This window comes from Hippocampus bargibanti, linkage group LG01 (genome assembly GCF_051943395.1).
Source record: "Hippocampus bargibanti isolate YZ-2025 linkage group LG01, ASM5194339v1, whole genome shotgun sequence".
Classification (NCBI taxonomy): Eukaryota; Metazoa; Chordata; class Actinopteri; order Syngnathiformes; family Syngnathidae; genus Hippocampus; species Hippocampus bargibanti.
This window is the reverse complement of record NC_142734.1, coordinates 19841835-19850841: the sequence shown is the minus strand read 5'-3', so window position 1 is coordinate 19850841 and position 9007 is coordinate 19841835.

Genomic DNA, 9007 nt, shown 5'->3' with positions numbered 1-9007 from the left:
CGGCGGTAGAAGTTGGCAAACCCCAAAAACCTATGGAGCTGTTTACACGTCTTCGGGATCGGCCATTCTACCACTGCTTTAGTTTTGGCGGGGTCGGCCCTGAGCTGCCCCTGCTCCACGACGAACCCTAGAAAGGACAGAGAGCGGACATGGAACTCGCACTTCTCTGCCTTCTGGTAGCGAGAATGGGGAACAGGTGGCAGAGAAACCACCATACGACTTCCGGGTCGAGTGTACGCTGGCGCGCTTTTGGCTGCCGCTCTTCGCCCGCAAACATTTTGGCTTCTTTTTAGTTTTTACAATTCCTGTAACCACAGGAAATACTCAACAGTCACCAGAGGAACTTATGGTCGAATTCCAATCCGCTTTGGCTGTCGGATCGTCTCGTGATTCCGGTCGTTTATCCGGACCACGGACAAGAACACGGACGAGAACACGTACCATCTCCACCCACCTGTACCCGCTGTTGAGGGCTAACCTGGACGCTGCCTGTCTCTGGACGTTGCTAGTTGCTATCATGTCCCTCCTCCAACGACCCGTTGGACGGCTGCAGTATTCGGCGTCAGAGCTGCTTGAACTCCGCTCCCGGTGGACGAGCGTGCCGCAGGCGATTTTCCGATTCCCGGAAATCGCTCGCCGCCCTTCCCGGAGGTATATCCACCACGGATCACGTCGAAACTTTCACCTAGACGACTCCAAAGATATCACCTCCCTGTGGTCATCTTTCCGCCAGCCACGCAGAGGTTACAGCCGCTCCGTGCAACACCGTGTGTTAGCCGGCCTGGCTAGGTCGGCCAATGCCCCTCAAAATGACACCACCAGCGTCACCTTCGGCCTCCTGAACATCCGCTCGCTTACGGGGAAGGGTTGTCTTATCCAAGACATCCTTAGTGACTGTAAGTTGGACTTCTTCCTCTTGAATGAGACCTGGCAAACGGCGGGGGACTTTTCCGAGTTGAACGACACGACGCCACCTGGGTTTGTTTATCTCTCAAGACCCCGCCTCTCGGGCCGTGGAGGCGGTCTCGCGATATTTTACCGCGATATCTGGAAAGTCACTCAAGTGCCAGTCCCGGAAACTCTCTCATTTGAATGCCTTGCGTGTCAAATTTCTGGTCCATCTCCCATAGTTATAGCCACTGTATACCGTCCCCCTAAACCACATTGTGACTTTTTAAAAGACTTCTCAGCTGTCCTCACACACCTTTCCACTCTGTCACCAAATATTATTATCCTTGGGGACTTCAACATACACATTGACAATTCCACCCATCCCCTCACCAAAGACTTTATTTCCTCACTGGAGAGTTTTGGCTTGCATCAATTCTCTGATTTCCCCACGCATATAAGAGGGCATACCCTGTCAAGAGACAAGAGACATACCCTGGCTGCGTGTGGTTTTACCCCCGCCAACTGCACAGCAAACGAACTACCTACAACGGACCATTTCCTTGTCTCATTTAACGTTCCCATCACTCTCTCTCTCCCCAAGCCACCGCACATTATCACTTATCGGAACATCAAACACATTGACACTGTCACCCTCACTGCAATGGCTGCCAACTTCAATCCGGACTACAACTCCCCCCTGATCAACTTGTTTCCCGATACAACACGGACCTTGTAAACATGCTCAACACCCTGTAAAATCCCGGTCAGTCCAATTCACTCGATCCGCCCCTTGGTTCACCGCCCAACTCCGCTCCACCAAGGCGAAAACTCGCCAGCTGGAAAGACTTTACAGAAAGACCGGCCTCACCACCCACCAGGACATGTACACAGCTCACCTCACCCACTACAAGGACTCTATCACACGCGCAAAATCACAATACTATTCTGGACTGATTGACGCTAACACTGGGAATCCACGCACTCTGTTTTCCCTGTACACCAAAATCATTCAACCCCCTATCTCTCCCCCCCCACACTTTCACTCCTCAGACACCTGCAACGCACTACTTCTGTTTTTCACTGAAAAGATCAACAAGATCCACCAGCACCTCGACTCCTCTGTATCCCCCCCCTCCCCCAACCTTCCTACTCCCTATCAACTGCTCATCCCAACTCATCCCTCCTTACTTTCTGACCTCATCACCAAGTCCAAGAATTCCACCTGTCAACTTGACCCCCTCCCTACTGTCCTCATCAAATCTTGTCTACCCGCTCTCCTCCCTTTTATTTCAGCTATTATTCACTCCTCATTGTCCACTGGAATTGTTCCTGTCCCTCTCAAAACCGCAGCTGTAACGCAAATTCTGAAAAAACTTGGTTCAGATCCCAATGATTTCAATAACCTACGTCCAATTTCGCATCTTCCATTTATCGCTAAAATTCTCGAAAAAAACGTCGCCTGTCAACTCCACTCTCACCTCACTCACAATAACCTCTACGAACAATTCCAGTCTGGTTTCCGTCCCGGCCACAGCACTGAATCAGCGCTCATAAAAATCACGAATGACCTTCTCATAGCAGCAGATACCGGCTGCCTCTCTATTCTCATCCTTCTTGATCTATCTGCGGCCTTTGACACCATTTCTCACCCCATCCTGCTCAACCGACTCTCCACTCTAGGCGTGACACACACCCCACTTAGTTGGTTTCACTCCTACCTCACTGGCCGCTCACAGTTTATCCAAATTACCTCATTCACTTCACGGTCCTCCCCTGTGTCTTCTGGTGTGCCCCAAGGGTCTGTTCTGGGGCCCCTTCTCTTTATTATATACCTTCTTCCCCTTGGTGATATCTTCCGCAAATTTGGAATTCATTTTCACTGCTTTGCGGATGACACCCAGCTCTACCTCTCCAATAAACCCGACGCCTCTCTTCCACCTGCATCCCTTACACTTTGCCTCTCAGAAATCAAATCCTGGTTTTCTCATAACTTTCTCAAACTAAACAGCGAAAAAACTGAACTTCAGAATCAGAATCAGAATCATCTTTATTGCCAAGTATGTAGAACACACAAGGAATTTGTTTCCGGTAGTAGACGCTGCACTAGTATCATCATCAAAAAATTGCCTAGTGGCACTATACAGTTCCATTTGGGCTACTTTTGAAAGAGCTCAATGAGTTAATGGCTTGGGGGAAGAAGCTGTTTAAATGTATGATGAATTTGGTGCGCATGGATCGGTAGCGCCTGCCTGAGGGGAGTAGCTGGAAAAGGTGGTGGGCAGGGTGCGGAGGGTCCAGTAGGATTTTCTGCGCCCTAGTTTGGATTCTTGCAGTGTGCAAGTCCTCGAGAGTGGGTAGGGCGGTGCCAATGATTTTTTCCGCCGTCCTAACTGTCCGTTGAAGTCGGATTTTGTCCATTTTTGTGGCGGCCCCAAACCAAACGGCGATGGAAGAACACAGGATGGATTCGATGACAGCCGTGTAGAAATGTTGCAGCACCTCCTGTGGCAGGCCATGCTTCTTTAGCAGCCTCAGGAAGTACATTCTCTGTTGGGCCTTTTTCAGGATAGAGTTGGTGTTGACCTCCCACTTCATGTTCTGGGAGACTGTGATTCCCAGGAACTTGAAGGTCTCAACGGTTGACACCAGGCAGTTGGATAGTGTGAGGGGTAGCTGTGGTGATGGATGTTTCCTGAAGTCCACGATCATCTCAACTGTCTTGAGCGTGTTCAGCTCCAGCTTGTGACGGCTGCACCAGAGCTCCAGCTGCTCCACTTGTTGTCGGTACGCAGACTCGTCGCCGTCTTTGATGAGACCGATGACCGTGGTGTCGTCTGCGAACTTTATGAATTTGACAGCTGGGTGCGTTGAGGTGCAGTCGTTCGTGTAGAGAGAGAAGAGCAATGGAGAGAGGACGCATCCCTGCGGGGCTCCAGTGCTCGTGGTTCGTGTTGTGGATGATATATTTCCCAGTCTGACCTGTTGTGTCCGTCCTGTCAGGAAGCTGAGGGTCCACTGGCAGATCGTGGGGGACACACCAAGCTGGAGAAGTTTGGGGATGAGGAGTTCTGGGATGATGGTATTGAACGCAGAGCTGTAGTCCACAAACAGGATCCTTGCGTAGGTTCCTGTGTTGTCAAGGTGGTCGAGGATGTGATGCAGTCCAATGTTGACTGCATCCTCCACAGACCTGTTTGCCCGGTAGGCAAACTGAAGAGGATCTAGCAGAGGTCCGGTGATGTTCTTTAGGTGGTTCAGCACGAGGCGTTCAAAGGACTTCATGACCACAGACGTCAGAGCGACAGGTCTATAGTCGTTCAATCCCGAGGGTGCTGGTTTCTTTGGAACTGGGACGATAGTAGACTGTTTGAAGCAGGATGGGACTTCACACTTCTCCAGGGATCTGTTGAAGATTTGTGTGAAGACCGGAGCCAGCTGGTCAGCGCAGACTCTCAGGCATGAGGGGGACACTCTGTCAGGTCCTGCAGCTTTCTTGATCTTCTGCTGCTTGAAGAGCCGTCTAACGTCCAGTTCGTGGATCTGTAGGGCAGAGGGCGGAGATACGGTAGTTTCTGGTAATGGTGGGCAGACCGGGGAAATAGGGGTGTCCTTTTTCAAATCGGCAAAAGTATGTATTTAACTCATCAGCCATACCATTGTTGTACACTGCTTGGGGGGAAGGTAAACAATAATTTGTTATTGCTTTCAGGCCATTCCACACCGATGCAGAGTCGTTAGCGGAGAACTGTTTGTTAAGTCTCTCTGCATAACTTTTCTTTGCGATGTTAATTTCCTTCGTCAGCCTGTTTCGGGCGAGTTTGTAAACTGCTCGATCGCCGCTTTTAAATGCGGATTCTTTCTCTTTCCTAAGCTGCCTGAGTTTGGGAGTGAACCATGGCTTGTTGTTGTTGAATGAGCGGAAGGACTTTGTTGGTACACACATGTCCTCACAGAAACTGATGTATGATTTTACAGTGTCTGTGTATTCATCCAATGTGCCCGTTGAAGTTTCAAAGACGCTCCAATCAGTGCAGTCTAAGCATTCTTGTAGCGATAACTTTGCTTCATCTGTCCATGTTTTAACTGTCTTGACTACCCTTGTCTTCTCCTTGTCGGTACAAAATCCACCCTTCACAAAGCAAACAGTTTCTCTCTCACCATTGACAGTTCTACCGTGTCCCCTGCCCTTCAGGTTAAGAGCCTGGGTGTCATCCTTGATAGCACACTATCTTTTCACTCCCATATAAATAACATAACCCGGTCTGCATATTTTCACCTCCGCAATATCAATCGTCTCCGTCCCTCTCTCACCCCTCACACCACTGCTATCCTCGTCCACAGTCTCGTCACCTCCCGTATCGATTACTGTAATTCACTTCTTTTCGGGGTCAATCAAAAATGTCTCCATAAACTCCAACTAGTCCAAAATTCCTCAGCCCGGATCATCACAAAAAAACCCTCATTTCACCACATCACTCCTGTCCTCCAACAGCTCCACTGGATCACTGTTAAAGTCCGTATTGAATTCAAGATACTTCTGTTTACATTTAAAGCCATCCATAACCTTCCCCCCCCCTATCTGTCTGACCTAATTCAAATCTCCGTTCCTTCTCGGGCCCTCAGATCCTCTTCCTCCCTCCACCTCTACATGCCCTCTGCCCGTCTCACAACGATGGGGTGCAGAGCTTTCAGCCGCTCCGCTCCTAAACTCTGGAACTCACTTCCACCCACCCAACATCCGCAACATTGACTCCCTTCCTACTTTCAAATCACACTTGAAAACCCACCTGTTTAAACTTGCTTTCATGGTCTAATTTATTCTGCTGCTTTATTATTGATTGTTTTATGCATGATTTTACTGTTTTGTGGGTTGTCTTTGTTGTAAAGTGTCCTTGAGTGTTCAGAAAGGCGCTTGTAAATTAAATGTATTATTATTATTCACATAGAGCCGGTTTTGCAGGAGCCGCGCCAGGACCCGTCGGACGTGTTGCCGGTGTTCTTCTGCAGAATGAGAGAAAATGAGAATGTCATCTAAATACACAAAAACAAAAACGTTGAGGAAGTCCCTGAGCACATCATTAATCAAATTTTGGAAGACGGCGGTCGCGTTCGTGAGTCCGAACAGCATCACCAGATACTCGAAATGCCCTAACGGTGTCTTAAATGCTGTCTTCCATTCATCCCCCTCTCGGATGCGGACCAAATGGTACGCGCTGCGGAGGTCTAATTTAGAAAAAATGGTTGCTGACTGAAGGGGCGTAAATGCTGAGTACATGAGGGGGAGGGGGTATTTATTGCGGATGGTGATGACTCCGGTAGTCGGGTCCTGCAGCTTTCTTGATCTTCTGCTGCTTGAAGAGCCGTCTAACGTCCAGTTCGTGGATCTGTAGGGCAGAGGGCGGAGATACGGTAGTTTCTGGTAATGGTGGGCAGACCGGGGAAATAGGGGTGTCCTTTTTCAAATCGGCAAAAGTATGTATTTAACTCATCAGCCATACCATTGTTGTACACTGCTTGGGGGGAAGGTAAACAATAATTTGTTATTGCTTTCAGGCCATTCCACACCGATGCAGAGTCGTTAGCGGAGAACTGTTTGTTAAGTCTCTCTGCATAACTTTTCTTTGCGATGTTAATTTCCTTCGTCAGCCTGTTTCGGGCGAGTTTGTAAACTGCTCGATCGCCGCTTTTAAATGCGGATTCTTTCTCTTTCCTAAGCTGCCTGAGTTTGGGAGTGAACCATGGCTTGTTGTTGTTGAATGAGCAGAAGGACTTTGTTGGTACACACATGTCCTCACAGAAACTGATGTATGATTTTACAGTGTCTGTGTATTCATCCAATGTGCCCGTTGAAGTTTCAAAGACGCTCCAATCAGTGCAGTCTAAGCATTCTTGTAGCGATAACTTTGCTTCATCTGTCCATGTTTTAACTGTCTTGACTACCCTTGTCTTCTCCTTGTCGGTACAAAATCCACCCTTCACAAAGCAAACAGTTTCTCTCTCACCATTGACAGTTCTACCGTGTCCCCTGCCCTTCAGGTTAAGAGCCTGGGTGTCATCCTTGATAGCACACTATCTTTTCACTCCCATATAAATAACATAACCCGGTCTGCATATTTTCACCTCCGCAATATCAATCGTCTCCGTCCCTCTCTCACCCCTCACACCACTGCTATCCTCGTCCACAGTCTCGTCACCTCCCGTATCGATTACTGTAATTCACTTCTTTTCGGGGTCAATCAAAAATGTCTCCATAAACTCCAACTAGTCCAAAATTCCTCAGCCCGGATCATCACAAAAAAACCCTCATTTCACCACATCACTCCTGTCCTCCAACAGCTCCACTGGCTCACTGTTAAAATCCGTATTGAATTCAAGATACTTCTGTTTACATTTAAAGCCATCCATAACCTTCCCCCCCCCTATCTGTCTGACCTAATTCAAATCTCCGTTCCTTCTCGGGCCCTCAGATCCTCTTCCTCCCTCCACCTCTACATGCCCTCTGCCCGTCTCACAATGATGGGGTGCAGAGCTTTCAGCCGCTCCGCTCCTAAACTCTGGAACTCACTTCCACCCACCCAACATCCGCAACATCTTCCTACTTTCAAATCACACTTGAAAACCCACCTGTTTAAACTTGCTTTCATGGTCTAATTTATTCTGCTGCTTTATTATTGATTGTTTTATGCATGATTTTACTGTTTTGTGGGTTGTCTTTGTTGTAAAGTGTCCTTGAGTGTTCAGAAAGGCGCTTGTAAATTAAATGTATTATTATTATTCACATAGAGCCGGTTTTGCAGGAGCCGCGCCAGGACCCGTCGGACGTGTTGCCGGTGTTCTTCTGCAGAATGAGAGAAAATGAGAATGTCATCTAAATACACAAAAACAAAAACGTTGAGGAAGTCCCTGAGCACATCATTAATCAAATTTTGGAAGACGGCGGTCGCGTTCGTGAGTCCGAACAGCATCACCAGATACTCGAAATGCCCTAACGGTGTCTTAAATGCTGTCTTCCATTCATCCCCCTCTCGGATGCGGACCAAATGGTACGCGCTGCGGAGGTCTAATTTAGAAAAAATGGTTGCTGACTGAAGGGGCGTAAATGCTGAGTACATGAGGGGGAGGGGGTATTTATTGCGGATGGTGATGACTCCGGTAGTCGACACACGGGCGCAGGGTGCCGTCTTTCTTGTCGATAAAGAAGAATCCTGCGCCCAACGGAGACCGGGACGGCCAAATGAGTCCCGCCGCCAGGGAAGAGTCTATATAAGTGCTCAGGGCTTCTCGTTCGGGTTGGGATATATGAAATAGTCTGGGGTCCGGTAGGGGAGCCCCTGGCTGCAGTTCGATCGCACAGTCATACGGTCGGTGGGGTGGCAGGGATTGGGCGTTGTCCTTGCTGAACGCCTCCCGCAGGTCGTGGTAGCACGATGGCACCCCCTGAGGGAGATGGCCTCGGGCGGGCCACCGCGGGAGGGGTCTCGCCCTGCTGTAGCCGACCGTAGGCAGTTGGCGTAGCAGTAGGGGCTCCAGCCCTGAATGGTGGGACCCTCCCAGGAAATGGACGGGTCGTGGGTACTAAGCCAGGGAAGACCCAATACCAACGGCGCGTTCCGGGAGGGCATAACAAAACATTGGCGGTGCTCCACATGGTTCCCCGCTACCCGGAGTTTAAGCGGGGCCGTGATGTGTGTGACTCGGGCTAACAGTCCACCGTCAAGGTCTACGATCTCCTTGGGGGGAAGGAGGTCGATAAGCTGACAGCCCAACGAGTCCGCCAACTGGGGATCGATGATGCACCCATCGGCCCCCGAGTCCACTAGTGCCCGCACGGTTTTGGGAGCTGGAAGGGCCAATTAATTCACTTTCCAGCTCCAATCGCGTCACGGGTGTAGGGGGTTTGGCCTCCAGCGGTCGCCATGGTCGCCTCTTCGACGGGGACTTACAGGTGCCGGAGGTCTTTGGTTGGGGGCCTTGGGTGCGACGAGCCCCGGGATTGACGCGGTCGCTCCCCCCACCGATCAGCATAGGTTCGGGGGAACCTCCAGACGTCGGACGCGCTCGCTGCCGGGGGTGGTTGTCCTCGACCGGCTTCGTGGCTTGTCGGGCTGCCGACCGC